The 16,195-nt window shown below is 39.6% G+C and overlaps 1 protein-coding gene across 1 annotated transcript in view; it reads right to left on the bottom strand.

Annotated features, from left to right (window-relative positions):
* The window catches only part of cpped1 (calcineurin-like phosphoesterase domain containing 1), a 51,385-nt gene that overhangs the window by 12,891 nt on the left and 22,299 nt on the right, over window positions 1-16,195 (bottom strand). The window lies entirely within an intron of this gene.

Here is a 16,195-nt window from a genome sequence, read left to right as displayed (position 1 = left end):
AAATAATGGAACAAATACTACAGTATTTGTTCCATTTAGAGTTACAACTCTAATTTTCTTGTTTTACCCATGGAGCAATAGAGGGATACAGTGGAGAAAATAATTATTTGATCCCTCACTGATTTTAAAAGTTCACCCTCTGACCAAGAAATGAACGATCTGTAATTTTAACGGTAGGTTTATTTTAACAGTGAGAGACAGAAAATCAAAAAGAAAATCCAGAAAATCACATTAAACAAAATATTTAAATTATTTTCTAAATATTGAGTGAAATAAGTACTTGATCCCGTATCAAAATATTACTTAATACTTGTTGGCAAGTGTAGAGGTCAAATGTTTCTTGTAGTTGATTACAAGGTTTGCACACATCTCAGGTGAAATTTTGGACCACTCCTCTTTGCAGGTCCTCTCCAAATCCTTATGGTTTTGAGGCTGTTTTCTTGGCACCTCGAAGCTTCCGCTCCCTCCACATATTTTCTACAGGATTTAGGGCCAGAGACTGATTAGGCTACTCCATGAGCTTAAAGTGCTTCTTCTTGAGCCACTCCTTTGACGCCTTGGCTGTACAGCACGTTTTGGGTCACTGTTGTGCTGGAAGACCCATCCACAACCCATTTAAAGTTTCCTGGCTGAGAGAGAGAGGTTGTCACCCAGGCTTTCACAGTACAAGGCCCCATCAATCTTTCCCTCGATGTGGTGAAGTTGACCTGTCCCCTTAGCGGAGAAACACACCCAAGGCACAATGCTTCCACCTCCATGCTTGATGGAAGAGATGGTGTTCTTGGGGTCATAGTCTGAATTCCTCTTCCTCCAAACACAGCGCATAGATTTGATTCCAAAAAGCTTGATTTTGGTCTCATCTGACCACATCACCTCCCAATCACCAACAGTTGTCTCCTTCACACCCAGCTTCTTGCCAATGGTCTTGTAGTCCTTTCTGGCCTTATGCAGGTCTACAATCTTGTCCCTGATGTCCTTAGACAGTTCGTCGGTCTTGCCCATGATGGAGAGATTGGTGTGTGATTGATTGAGTCGATGGACAGTAGTCTTTCATACAGGTAAAAAGTTGAGACAGGTGTCTTTCATACAGGTAAGGAGTTGAGATTAGGAGTACTTTCTTCAAGTGAGAGGACTAGTCTATGGGTGCCAGAATTCTTTATAGCTGGTAGGGGATCAAATACTTATTTCACTCAGTGAAATGCAAATAAATTTTCATCTATTTTTCTGGATTTTTTTTAGATATTCTGTCTCTCACTGTTAAAATAAACCTACCATTAATAGTATAGAATGTTAATTTATTTGTCAGCGGGCAAACTTACAAAATCAGCGAGGGATCAAATAATTATTTCCTCCACTGTAAGGGAGAACCTCTGTGTCCAGATGTTTTACACCACATATCACATTCAGTACAGTATTATTAAGTCCACTTTACCCACCATTTTTGTCTGTTCACCATGATTAACTGCATTTTTCTTTTCTTGCAGAGTGATAGCCCTCGTGAAAACATGCGCTAATTCCACGTCTTGTTTCAGTCTCTGTGGAAATCCCATTTACCTGACAGCCCTTAAAACAGTCACTTTTCTTTTTGATACAGACTCACATCTGGGGACTGGCCTTTGCTTTGACAGGCAGTGGGGGGGGGGGGGGTAGAGAGAGGTGCTAGAGCAGTAAGAGAAATGAAAACATAAAATACAAGTGGAGGGGAATTAGTCACAGGCAAATTGAATTCTAGTTGGAATGGCAGGAAACGCAGAGATCAGCCTCCCTTCCTATATACACATGTATTTAATTTATTATGATTGCTATATGCTACAGACATAAAACCCATGTAATATTCATGTTCAAGATCTGCTTGAATATTTTGGAAAGCCTTTCACTGTATGTATGGTAATAGCTGGCTGCAGACATAGACGACCAAACAAAAGGATAAAGTAAAAATGTCCATATTAATCATGTTTGATGTCTGTGCCGCTTTCATTCTGCCCTCTCCCTTTTCCCTTCCTGCTCTCTATCATCTCCTTTTCATCTCTTGGCCATTGATTTGTTGGTCACAAGATTGGATTTGCTAATTGCGAGTTAAGTTTCTATCTTGCCGCTAAACCACCCCTTATAAGTTAGTACCTTGAGGAACAGACAATTTCCTTCAGAGCTTTCCACCTTCTCCCCTGCAATACGTACGCTTACACTGAAAACTGGTTGTCATTTAAGTGCAGGTCTGGGAAATAATGATGCATATGAAATGGTGACTTGGTAATTTGCAAGATAGAGCAATACATAATGATGTAGTGTGGTGAGGCATCTCAGAGCCCAGGCTTCCCATAAGTCATTCACTCTTCTATCTCTAACATCGCTTCCCTCACACACGTGCACGCACGCACGCGCGCACACACACACACACACACACACACATACATACACGGGGGGTTGGGATGAAAGTAATTAGCATCTCATCCATTCCTCTCATAGCCGTCATGCTTTTTGGCCATTTTGGTTCTTCATGTTGTACCTAATCATTCTGAATTAACCAAGCTTTGATCTTTGAAAACAAGAGACTTTGAACAGTTCAAGGGACATGCTTTACTCATATCGTCCATCATTTTTAGCGCCTGACGAACAGATAGGTAACCTTCTCTGCATGTATAGTAGAGCTCCAGAACCCCATCACAAGGTTGACTGCTAGTTAGCATAGCTGGAATGATCACAAGCAGTGGGGCACTGGAGCGTACCCTCAGAGGTAAAAAAAAAAAAAAAATTCTCCAAAACAGGGGCCTGGGGTTTTCTTAATATTTGCTTTGAATTTGTCTTTAAATAACAACATGTATTTTATCAGATACTTGGGAGTGGGAATCATTTGTTTCACTAAGATACAGTATTTATATCAATTCTTTGGTCAACAACACAATACTTGTCAATATCACAAAGTTTGTCATGATAAAATTTCCATTTGATATGAGCCAGGTGCCTTCGATCAACATAACTCAATATCATATGCCAATTTTACACAATCTCTTGCATTTATGTCAACTCACAAAACAGGCATTTGACAATTTTATTTCCATTGCAGGTGTGCTTTGATAGAAATGGTGAAAGAGAGCTAGGCCATGGGAATATCAAAGTAAATGCATATATTAAGGATGGCAATCAATTTTGCCATCTTGCACTGGTGCAATTAGGTTGTTGATGATTAAACGGATGCATCAATAGGGTTAGATCTATCGTCCAACTCTTATCAGATATGTCCAGAACAACTTAGACTGTCTCAGCCACCCATCCCGTCTTGCTCTCTCAGCTTCAACAGCCTCCAGTTCCTCCTAATTTCATTTCATTTCAGAATGATCAGAATCAGAGTCTCGTTTTTTTCCCTTAATCCTCCTCTTCGTCTTAGACAAAGTCAGTTATGATTAACAGCAGCAGTTGCTCTTCCATCCGTCAACAAATGTTTCGCTGGAAGAAGTTACAATGGGGCTTTTAGAGAGCTGTGTCAAATCACTGTTACTCTGAAAAGTAGCTAGAGACGAAAATAAATGGTAAATGGTAAATGGACTCAATTTTATATAAATCTATAAAATATAATATAAAATATTAATATATCAAATAACATCTTGTAATTTATCTTGTGAGGAAGACATCTGAAACCTAAAAAAATATCCGTTTACGATATCGCACGCGCAAATGGTAAATGGACTCAGTTTCATATAGCGCTTTTCTACCTTAGCGGCACTCAAAGTGCTTTACAGTGTCATCTCATTCACCCATTCACACACACACACTCACACACTGGAGTGGTGGAGGCTGCCATTGCAAGGCGCCAACCTACTCATCAGGAGCAATTATGGGTTCAGTATCTTGCTCAAGGACACTTCAACATGGTCACCGGGGTCGAGGATCGAACCAGTGACCCTTTGGTTGCTAGACGGCCACTCTACCACTGAGCCATGCTGCCCCGCGCAAACGTTTCAGAAATGTACAGCATTTCAAAGAACTGGGGGGGCTCCATCTATGCCTTGGCAGGAGTTTATCATGATATCACACACTGTTTCCATTTTGAGTAAAATTTGATCTGCATTACAGTCTTATAATATATATACAGTCTTATAGTCTTAACATCGCGTCGCTAATGTCAGGTGATTTCGACCAATATGATTCTTGAAATGTAATTTTCATGAACGTGTTCCCAGCTCTATTAATTTGGATTTTGTTTGGAAATTTCTCGTGAATGATTACCTGATTTTTCTACAATTTGGGAGCCTTTTATAGGATTCCCATGATACCTTTTTTTCAATTTATGAGACATTGTATATTGGGAAATTAAGATGAGTACTTCCATTTGGCATACAGAGTTGTACTTTAATATATTTTGATGAAAACTGTATTTTATCAGGAGTATTATCAAGTAAAATATACCCAACATTAATGACGGCGTTACTATTTTAAATGTTAGTATTCTAGGGTTACATCCACATTTTTTTTTCACTATGCTCTTGCAGTTTATCAGTGTGCCTGAGGACAAAATGCAGTGTTACTTACTTGCCTGTCATGAAATCACAGTTTAATTGCTCTTCCTTAAGGCTGACCAGAAAGAATAAGATAACTGAGTGAACAGCTCTAAAAACGCATTGTTCCTTTTGTTGTTGTTGGATGGAAAGGCTAAAACTTATCGCGGCTTATTGGTTCATTATTGTTGGACACACCTGACAAAACAACAATGCTGCAACAATATACTGCATGCTACGATGATGTAAAAATGGAAAATATCCTAATTGTGACTGTGACATCTCTTCAAACTCTTATGACTTTCACATTTTGTGGCCTAGAAGCGCTTTGGAACCAAACAGGAACAAGGAAAGCGACACTAAAGAAATGTAGTACATCGTCACCTGCATTTGTCAGTCAAACACAAGCATGTGAGCATTTCAGCGTCACGGATCAATGACTTGAATCACGTAAATTGTATTATGTCATCTTTGTGGTTATTGAAACATCACTCCTCAATTGATGTTCTTGGTCTGAATGATCAGTAAGTCACCAACCAGACTTTTGATTACAGCACACACAGAAAGGAAGTAGTGGAATACTGAAAAAAAAAGAAAAGAAGCAAAAACACTAAAACCATGAATTTAAAAGCTTATCCATGGCTTCTTATCAAATTCCCAGTGGGTGATAAATATGTCTTCGCTTTTGAACAGAGAAGACCCTTGCTGATAAAGACAACCAGCGGCAAGAGACAGAATGAAAAGGAAAAGCGGACAGACTATGCAGAGCACAGCTCAGGCTTATCAGCACCTCTAATTAGTTACTGTATGTAAAATTCTACAGCCGCTGGCAGTGTTGGGAATTCCAATGAATATCTCAGCTGCACTCTTGTTTTTGTTGTGTATGTATACGGAAATAGGGTAGTAGTGAGAATCTGTCTGTCTGTGCCTGTATTTATCATCCTTGCATATATGCCAAAAGTATCCTGAATGAAGGATATAAACCTCAGAGGAGTGGGAGGAGTAGGAGAGGGGCAAAGGAATCTAATTACAGTACTCCATCTACTGTATGAGGAGAGGAGCAGTTGAGGGCCCTGCTGGGATTTCTGCTACTCCACTTGCCTTTCGAATATGAGACACTGCTCCCCAGCCACAGGATTAAATTTTCTCAGAAGAGATTCTGGATGTGTGTAAAAAGCTGTTCACTAAAAATTCAACAGTCAATGAGAATGTAACTTAGATATCTAAGGAGTATTTCCAAACTCAGAATACCTTTGTCAAAAGCTGAATTAGAGGTGATTATTCATGTTTTCATTTCTTCACCATTGGATTATTGTGATTATTCCTGTTGTAATGTCTCTTCATTAGTTGCCAGTAAATTTTAGAGTTAATTTTTAAATATTAGTGTTAACATTTAGTTATTTACATGGACAAGCACCTCATGGTATCTCTGACTTGTTAGAGTCTTAATCTTTGTCCCAGACTCTTAAGTCATCAGGTTAGAGCTTGCTTGTGGTTCCTCGTACTCATGTGAGACTTGAGGAGATTGATCCTGTCGTGGACAAGCACCAAGACTATGTAATGCCCCTCCCCTGTCTTTATAGGGCACAAAAAAAGTGACTCTTTTAAGATGAAATTTCTATTTAGAAAAGCTTTTAGTTAGACTTTGGTCGGCTTCAGTTGATCGAGTACATTTTTTTTTTTAGCGTTTCATTTTTTTTCCTATATTTTTTTATGTTTTTAATTTTGTTGTTATCCACAGTGCAATTTGTGTCTTCAGTACGTGAGTGCTGGCTCAGTAGCACTCATTGCAGTGAATAGCTGGCATAAGTAGTGGCAAAAACTAAACAGCGCATTATTTACAATGATTATAGGTTTGACAGTGATTAATCAGCAGAGAGGTACCCACAGTAAAAACATAGACCTCCCCCTCCAGGGTGTTCGTGTGATTGTTAGCAAAGTAAAGGATAAATCACATACAGTAAATATTTAAAACTCAAAAATATTTATCACTTGACCAAGGGCTGGGCTGTATGGCTTTTGGCATCTCATGTCAATATTAACACAGCACTGCATTAACAAACAAAACAGTATTGTATCTGTCTTTCATTAATTTGAAAATTGAAGATAATTGGATGAGTGGATGGGGTGGCTTGTTGTGTGTGTGTGTGTGTGTGTATATATATATATATATGTATATATATGTATATATATATATATATATATATATATATATACACACATCTACACACACACTTATATGTGTATGTGTGTAATTTCTACTCCTACTACTACTTTTTTTTGAAGACAGTGGATGGACTGTTGCGACCCGGTTGTATAAAATTGACATGAAAAAGTATGCATATAATTTAAATAATATGCAAGACTGGTTCAAACTCAAATGATACTAACACAAGAGAACTTGCACACAATTAAAGACACAAATCTAATCTCAAACACATCCCTGCCTTATCAGAAACAACAGTAATTGCTTATGCAATTAAAGAAGGGACAGCATGATACGATACTTGCTCGAGAGGGGGGTCATCACACAGACACTGTGTATCATTAATATGAGCTGGAAAGAAGTCAACAGTTCCCAGGGTGGGACTGCTCGCTCTGATGAGCAGAAGGAAGATTAATTGGTGTTGCACCTTTGCCATGTGCAGCTGTGCTGCTGAGATAAAATATAGATACGTGTAGTAAAGTACATCACGCATAGAAAAATGCACCACCTCATACAGATTTATATGCAAAATGGATTGACAAATTCAAACTTCTGTACACAAACTCATAAATATGCGCGATAAAGAAGAAACACAAACAATTTCTCATCTGCATCACTGACCAACAAACAAGTCCTATTTGGATAAGTAGAGGATAAATCAAATTGATGCATTTATTTGTCTGCTCGGGACTATATTCTCCCTTTCCATCACACGTCTCCATGTGTCACTGAAGTGGCAGGGGGCTGCAGCAACCAAACGCTGAGACAAAGGTCCAAAGGTTCTGTTAGTCAACTAATTCCATAAAAATATGTGTCTGTGGTCACATACATAAAACTCTTTTTCTGTAAGATTTATACAGCTTTGTGTGTGCAGGCTCCTCTGTTCAAAGTCTGTATATTTGTGAAAATGTATTGCACAAGGGTGATTGTCATTCCCACCTTCCAATACTTCATTAATCATTTGCATTTAAGAAATGCTGTTTGTGTCACAATTTCTTACACATGGCAGTAGAAACATCAGCAAATAAGTGCAGTTTCACTAAAGCAGGAATTGAGATAGAAGTGAAAAGTGCAGAGAGGGAAATTATTTGGGTCTGGATTCATGAAAAGAAAAGAATGAAAATGGTAATTAAGTTATCAAGTCTGTAATTTTAGTGCAAACTACCCTGGACAGAGGCAAAAAAGAAATATTTGGACAGCAAACGAGATGCGAAACCTGACATTTCTCAAAGAACAAAATGCAATTTAGATCATTCATAATTAACAAAAATAACAAGGAAATGTTAAGTAAATTGTAAATATTACTGTGTGTGTGTGTACTTGGTTTTTGTTACCAATTGGTGACCTTTACTGGTATAAACACAAACCTTATCAGGACCTCTAGTCCTCGTAGGGACAAAATAGCACACGCAATTCATGAGTTCACGGTGTGAATTGAGGTTAGGTCAAGATTAGCGTTAGGCATCAATTGGTTAGGTTTAGGATTAGGGCCTGAGTTGGGCTGTCCATATGAATGGAAGTCAATGGAATTATCCTATTTAGGATAGCTGGACAAGATAAGGTAAGATAAACCTTTATTCGTCCCTTAGTGGGGAAATTGGCACTGTGACAGCAGCAGTGCACGTGTGCATGTGTGTGTGTTTGCCCATGTGTATGTGCACATGCATACATGTGTAAGCAAGATAAATATAATGATTGTAAAAAATGCATTATCAGTGATTTTGTCTGTTTTCTTTTATGATGAATTCTGTCTTGCCTTATTTTAAAAATCCACTTCACCATATCAGGGTCTAAATACTGTGTGTATGCTGAGACACACATTCCTCCATTGTACTTTCCAGTTTATAAGTGGAAAAGGTGGATGTGTGGTTTTGTGTGTATTGTTTGTACAGATGGCCCCTGGAGTGGCTGGAAATGTCAATGCAGCTCTCTCATTTCAAAGCTTCCTCATGTAGAATTACCAGAGAAAGAACAAGGAAAGCAGTTACTGTTTTGCTCTTGCCAGACTGCTGTTTTGCTTTGTTCAAGTAAGAACCAATACGAACATTAAAGCAGTCAAAAAGGAAAAAACAAATATTCTTGAGTTTTTTTTGGACTGTTTTCATTTGTTATTGGTCCAAAGTTTCAATGCATCATAGGGAGCTTTCCAGTATGCCATTCAAGGATTGCAAAACTCAATAATTTCTACCCTGTAGAACACATGAGCTTTCATGCACTTGGCCTAACTACATTTGTCTTCCAGGCAAAAAAATATAAGAGCTGGCAACACAAACATAGAGATAAATCCCCGCCAGCTTACTTATTACTGACTTACTTACTTACCTCAGCAAAAAAAAAAAAAAAATCAAGCTTCATCCTGACTGTTCCTCAGGATATGTAAACCTTCCTGAGATGTGTGTATGTGTGTAAGAGGTTAATGATGCTGCCCTTCACTGTAATGACAGTAATGATCACTGGAGTATGAGAGCACATCTGGAGGTTTCGGATCACAGGGTGTAGTGGGGAGGACAAGACTAACAGGGGAGGGAGATGATGCATGAATAACACAGCCCAGAGAGAGTGAAAAAATATTACCATAGCTGCTATATGTCTGGAAAAGACATGTTTACCATGGATGAGAGGAAACAGCCTCTCAACACAAAGATAAACAACACTCTTTCCTTCAATATGGTGAACAACAAACAGGTGAAAGTCGTGAAATTAGAATATCGTGCAAAAGTTCATCTTTTTCAGTAACTCAACTTAAAAGGTGAAACTACTATATTATATAGATTAATTACAAGCAAGGCAAGATATTTCAAGCATTTATTTGTTATGATTTTGATGATTATGGCTTACAGCGTACACATACAGACAGACAATGATTTGCTCTAACAGACAAACCTCCGCTCAATTTAGAGTATCCTATCAGCCTCGTCTCCCCTTGCATGTCTTTAGACTGTGGGAGGAAGTCGGAGTACCAGAGAGAACCCATGCAGGCACAGGGAGAACATGCAAACTCCACAAACAGACCCCCTACTCAAGCCAGGGCTTGAACCTGGAACCTTCTTGCTTTGAGGTGACAGTGCTGACCACTGCACCACTGTGACACCGCTTACAGGGTATGAAAACCCCAAAAGCAAATTGTCATCAAATTATAATATTATATGAAATCAATAAAACAGGATTTTAAATACAGAAATGTCGTCCCTCTGAAAAGTATAATCATGCATATGTACTCAGTCCTTGTTTGGGCCACTTTTGCATGAATTATTGAATCAGTGCCACATGGCGTGGATGCTATCAGCCTGTGGCAGGATTGAGGTGTGATGGAAGACCAGGATGTTTCAATAGTGGCCTACAGCTCTTCTTCATTGCTCAGTGTCATGTCTCTCACCTTCCTCTTGGCAATGCCCCATATATACTCTGAAGAGTTAAGGTCAGGCGAGTTTGCTGGCCAATCAAGAACAGTAATCCCATGGTCATTGAACCAGGTTTTGGTACTTTTGGCAGTGTGGGCAGGTCCCAAGTCCTGCTGGAAAATGAAGTCAGCATCTCCATAAAGCTTTCCTGCTGAAGGGAGCATGAAGAGCTCTAAAATGTCCTGGTAGCCTGGCTACGTTGACTTTGGACTTCAGAAAACACAGTGGACCAACACGGCTCCCCAAATCAACACAGACTGTGGAAACTTCACACTGGACTTCAAGCATCTTGGACTGTGTGCCTCTCTTTTCTTCCTCCAGACTCTGGGACCTTGGTTTCTAAATGAGATGCAGAATTTGCTCTCATCTAAAAAGAGGACTTTGGACCACTGAGCAACAGACCAGTTCTTTTTTTCTTTAGACCAGGTAAGACGCTTCTGACGTTGTTTGTTGTTCAGGAGTGGCTTGACAAGAGGAAAACGACATATGAAGCCAATGTCCAGGATCTATCTGTGTGTGGTTGCTCTTGATGCAGTAACACCAACCTCAGTCCACTCCTTGTGAAGCTCCCCCACATTTTTGAATTGCCTTATCCTGACAAGCCTCTCCAGGTTGTGGTTATCCCTGCTGCTTGTGAACATCTTCCATATTTTTCCCTTCCACTTAACTTTCTATTAATATGGTTTGATACAGCGCTTTGGGAACATGCAATTTGTTCCGCTATTACCTTTTGAGACTTTACCTCCTTATGGAGGGTGTCAATGATGGTTTTCTGCACAACTGTCAGGTCAGCAGTCTTCCCAATGATTGCGAATGCTACTGAACCAGACTGAGAGACCTTTTAAAGGCTCAGGAACCCTTTGCAGGTGTTTTGGATTAATTAGCTGAATGGAGTGTGACACTTTGGGCCTACAATATTGAACCTTTTCACTATATTCTAATTCTAAGAGATCTTGAATTTGGGGTTTTCATAAACTTTCAGCCATAATCATCAAAATTCTAACAAATAAAGGCTTGACATATCTCACTTTGCACGTTATGAGTCTATATATTAGTTTCACCTTTTCAGTTGAATTACTGAAATAAATTAACTTTTGCATGATATTCTAATTTTTCCCGAGTTTCATCTGTACATTTGTTTTGCATTTCTTCTATCACCTCGATTGCTGAATATTTCTAAGGAGCTTCCTTTCCCTGCATGGAAATGCTACCTCACACAAGTTCCCCAAACACAAAAAAAATCAAGAATAAGAAAAAAAATGTAGATCTGTGTTTTAAGGTCTTTTGTGTTAAGTCCGTTACTGATCTTTTGTTTGATTAGTGCTCTGTCATAGCAGCTGGTATAACAATTGGTCAGTCATTCAGATCAACAGAACAGGACAAAAAAACTCCAAAGGAAAAATGCAACAAGTATCATTGCACAGTGTAATAATTAATTACATTTTTTTGATTAATGAGAAGTAAACGATGCAGTTATTGACAGAATGAACCTGCATCTGGGTGAAAAATTAGCATCAGCAAGCCAATGCTTACACATTCTACTGCAAACCGTACAGGTGTTAGGTCCTGGTTCAACCGTCTAATACACACAGAAACACAAAAAATTAAGCCTGATCATGCTTATACTATGGCTCAGGGTGTGAGGTAATTCGTCTGGAGTCCAAACACAAGGTGCATCCAAATATACAATTTTGTTTAGGAAGGGTCCTAGCTGAACGATGGGAGACTTTTAGACATTTTGGCAATTTTGGAAGATTTTTGTTGCCCTTGTTTCATGAATCTCCACCAAAAGTAAAAGCACTCTTGTCTCAATAGAGGTGGATAATTTGATGTATGCATGGAGAACTTCACCTTGGAGGCCCATAATATATAAAAAGCACTGTTTCAGAACAGTTACTCAAGTGCTTCAATGAAAATGTGAGAGCAGACGAGGACTTTTTTCCCCCCATTTCCATCACTGCATCAGAAGGGAGTGTCTTTCTTTTTGGAGTCTACAAAACAGCAGCAGATTGTAGCATCTTGGACTTGTATACCATCACTGGTAGCTACAGTGGCAGTGTTTCTGTTGTATTTTCAGCTCTCGTCTGTTTTTCAATTTGTGGCTGACACACAAAAAAAAAAAAAAAAAAAAATCAGAGAAGGTGGCAGTGGAGGGTGTTCCCTCATGCATTGTGATGCTGCTCCATCTACCTTTTTGCCTTTTCCTGCTGCAAACTTAAAAATGCTCACCATGCTCAACTCTCTTTCTTCATCAGGTAACGTACCAATGTATGTAAAATACTGTTTACATTTGGTTGCCCGTTGCCTGCCTAGCTCACTGGCCCATTGAACAAAGTGAGATGCAGGACACTAAACAGCCATAGATACAGTACATAGATAGAATTAATCACAGGTGATCAGTTGACTGGAAGTCCTACAGCGGATCTGCTGATCAAGAATTTTTAATGAAAATAAGCTATTAAAGGTAAGTGTGGACGTGTGTTTTAGTGTTTCATGTCACTTGTACAGATGTCCTGCTCTTTCTTTGACCTTACTAGTGGCAGAAAGTTGTTCCTTGACTCTTAACTGACACAGGCTGGTGATGATCACAGTCTTTTTAACAAGTATGCCTCCAGGACTGACTTAAGAGTATAAATGCAACAGCATCAGTCACCAAAATGCTCTCAATGGTAGATGAAGGGCAAAGCAGAGGGACCATAAAAAGGGAAGGAGAGGGCATGTGACCGTACAGAGAAGCTGAAAAGCCCCCCCCCCCCCCCCGTTTTTCACCATTTCCTCTTATCTTTCTCCCCGAATTGTACATTGCAAATTTCATCCTAGTTGTTCTGCTATATTGCTACATTGCTATATCCCCACTGCCAGTCTGGGAGCACCGTGGACTACCACACACTTCGCCATCACATGTGGAGTTGTCAGTCACATCTTATAACATGATGGTGATAATTTCACCACGGGGACATCGAGTGTGTGAAGATCACGCTATTACATCAAGTTCCACTCCCACCCATTGACCAGAGGAGGCTCAGCAACCAGTACACCATTCATCCATCCATCCATTTTCTACCGCTTATCCTGTTAAGGGTTGCTGGGGGGCTGGAGCCTATCCCAGCTGCTTTTGGGTGAGAGGCGCGGTTCACCATGGACAGGTCACCTGGTCACCTTGTGCAGGTCACCTGGTCACCTTGTGCAGGTCAATTGCAGGGCAAATACATACAGATAGACCATTTGCTCTCACAGCCACACCTACTGTCAATTTAAGAGTATCCAGTTAGACTAGTCCCCTCTTGCAGGTCTTTGGACTGTGGGAGGAACCCCGACTACCTGGAGAGAACCCACACAGGCACAGGGAGAACATGGAGACTCCACACAGAAAAACCCATGCATGAGCCGGGGCTCGAACCCAGAATCTTCTTGCTGTGAGGCGACAGTGTACCACTGCACCACCGTGCCACCAACCAGTACACATGCTTCCTTCCTGCAGACACAGCCAATTGTATAGTGGCCCTGAAGTTCAAAGCATATTTCATATGAAAGACAGGGTGGACGGAGACCCTGACGACAATTTAAAATAATTTCCTGTTTGTTCCGCTAGTTACGCTCAACCTTTTTTATATACAATCTTTGCTCTCAACAGTGTTTGTACTTGAATTTCCAACTGTTCGTGATTGGACTGAACCCCAGTAAATTCAGGGAAATTACACAGATATGTTCATGGTGGGTTGGTACGAGATTTGATCTGCAAGGCACTACTGTAATTGGTTATTTTGCTGTCGGGAGAATGATGACTCGATGGGCATTAGGTCAATGGGTGTCATTCCTCTTGTATCTTGTAGGCCCATCTCCCCTCGTGTATTGATGTTTTGTCATTATTGTAGAAATTTCAGTCTCTTTCATTTTCTCCAATTCTTGTGGTAAGATACTGAACTTATTAAAAGAAAAAGGGCATGAGGAGGACACCAATGACCCAGTGTCAGCTAAACGATCACATCTTACATTGCTCTGTATAGGCTGATTGTTATTACACCTGTCTGACAAAATTATGGATAGGATTCCTACAGAGATAGACCTTTTCAGTAAGAGTAAGATCCTTTTTGCTTCAACATAAACATCTCTTTATCTAGTAATGTTTCTGGTTAAGCAAAAAGGATCACTACCAGAATCCACTGACCAAAACCATCATTTTATCAAGCCAAACACAATGGCTTCAACTATAGTGCTGTCTAAATCTGTTAGATAGTGCTTACTCCACATATTTTTATGTTGTCTCTAGGAATCATTTACACCCAAAAGCATGGAAAACAAAGCTCAGGTTCAAAAACTAGAGTTTTTCTATAAATCACAAAAGCACCACTCCAGGCCTACTTACAGCTACTCATATCATTACTTATCTCTGTTTATGATGCTGCAGTAGCATCCCTGAAACACCATCCCTCAGTACCTTCCTTCAGTACAGCAGGAAGAAGTCAAAGGAGAGGCTAAATTTCTCTTGTCAGAAGAAAAATGTGAGGAAGGAGCAACAGGAAAAAAAAACGCAGCAATACAAGCATGTGTAAATACTACAAATACAAACACATTATACTTCAAAATTACCACTCACGCAGTCTGTTGTCACGTAATCTAAATTTGTCATGGTCATTAAATACCTGTAGAGGACCCAAAAGCAGTCATGAAATTGTGCTCATGAAAAGCAGTTATTGGTTTTATGTTAACATGAATAATATATCATCTGCGCCACTGATCATCTTCCTCAGGTAAAAGAAGGGAACACAACAGTACAGTCATTATCGTGATAAAAGTGAGACATTTGAGTTTGAAAATGACCTCATGCATACGATTGTCGGTGAAGGTTTCAAACGTCAGTCGAATCATCTTCGGTAAGAATTGTCTGTGGGTAAATTTGTAGAAGATCAGTTTAGTTCAGTCTTAATTCCTTCAGGAGGGATTTCTTGGTTCCAAGAGACACTCTAATTGCATGATATGTTGACAGCATATCAAGAATAACATCCCTAATAATTTTACTCGCCGCTTCCATCCTTAAAAAAAGTTTGAAATTCATACAAAATCATGGTCGACAGTAACTTTTCATTAGTGAGTAACAAAACAGGAAATGATGTAAAATTATTGCCAGGGTCTCTGTCCAATCACAAACAAGTTATTGTCCTGCCCTTTCTGTGACCTTAAGTGTGTTTTCTGAAATGTCGTGTTTACTGAAATGTGTTCGTTTTGTGAAGCGTCGTCTTGTTTTGTGATAACATTTCAGAAAATATGACGTGTTTTCTCAAATGCTGCGCTGTTTCCTGAAATATTGCTGTGTTTTGTGAGATGTGTTTTCTGTGCTTGACCTTCAGGGCCGCCGTACAATTATGTCTGCATGGATGCTGAAAGAAGGAGGAAACAAAGGGCACCAACCAGGGGACCTCATGAAGGTAACGTAAACTATTTAGCTTGAGTTCATTGTTATGTACAAGATAGAGACTTGACAGCTGTGACTCAGACTGATAAGTAAAATATGGATGTATGAAGGAGAAACACAGCTCCTACAATCACATCCCCATTCTAGCTCTCAACCCAAGTATCGCATACTATATTTACATGGACTGATGTTGTAGTGCACAATGCTTTAAAATCAGGAGCAGCATTTCTGTCCTCAATAATTCATAACCATGCATATGTATTTATGTTCTACATGTAGTTCACACAGTACGTGTCTTGTATGAAGAACTTTAAATGTGCAGGCATAGATGAGAAAGGACACTGACAGCTAGCATGTTCGTAATGGCACAGCACATGCTCTCATACCTTGTATTCTTGCATAAAAAAGCATGTACGGATTGCCCTTTAAATCTTTAACTAGGGTTCACTTGAAGGAGGAATCAGTTATGAGTGAGAGGGGTCATCAGACCAAAACGGGCCGACATGGTTAAATACATGCTGGCATAACGGCTGGATAATGAAATTAATACCATCCCCCGCCAGTCACCTTGATGAATGATTGAGAAGCACGGCACGTGTATGTATGAGAGGCCTTGTCAGTCATTCACTTGTGCAGAATAGTGTGAAGTGTGTGTGAGTGTGTGAAGAACGAGCCTTCGTAA

The sequence above is a fragment of the Aulostomus chinensis genome, chromosome 23 (genome assembly GCF_037954235.1).
Source record: "Aulostomus chinensis isolate RoL2024-O1b breed Wild chromosome 23, RoL_Achi_v1.0, whole genome shotgun sequence".
In the NCBI taxonomy this organism is placed as follows: domain Eukaryota; kingdom Metazoa; phylum Chordata; class Actinopteri; order Syngnathiformes; family Aulostomidae; genus Aulostomus; species Aulostomus chinensis.
This window is presented reverse-complemented; position numbering and strand designations above follow the sequence as displayed.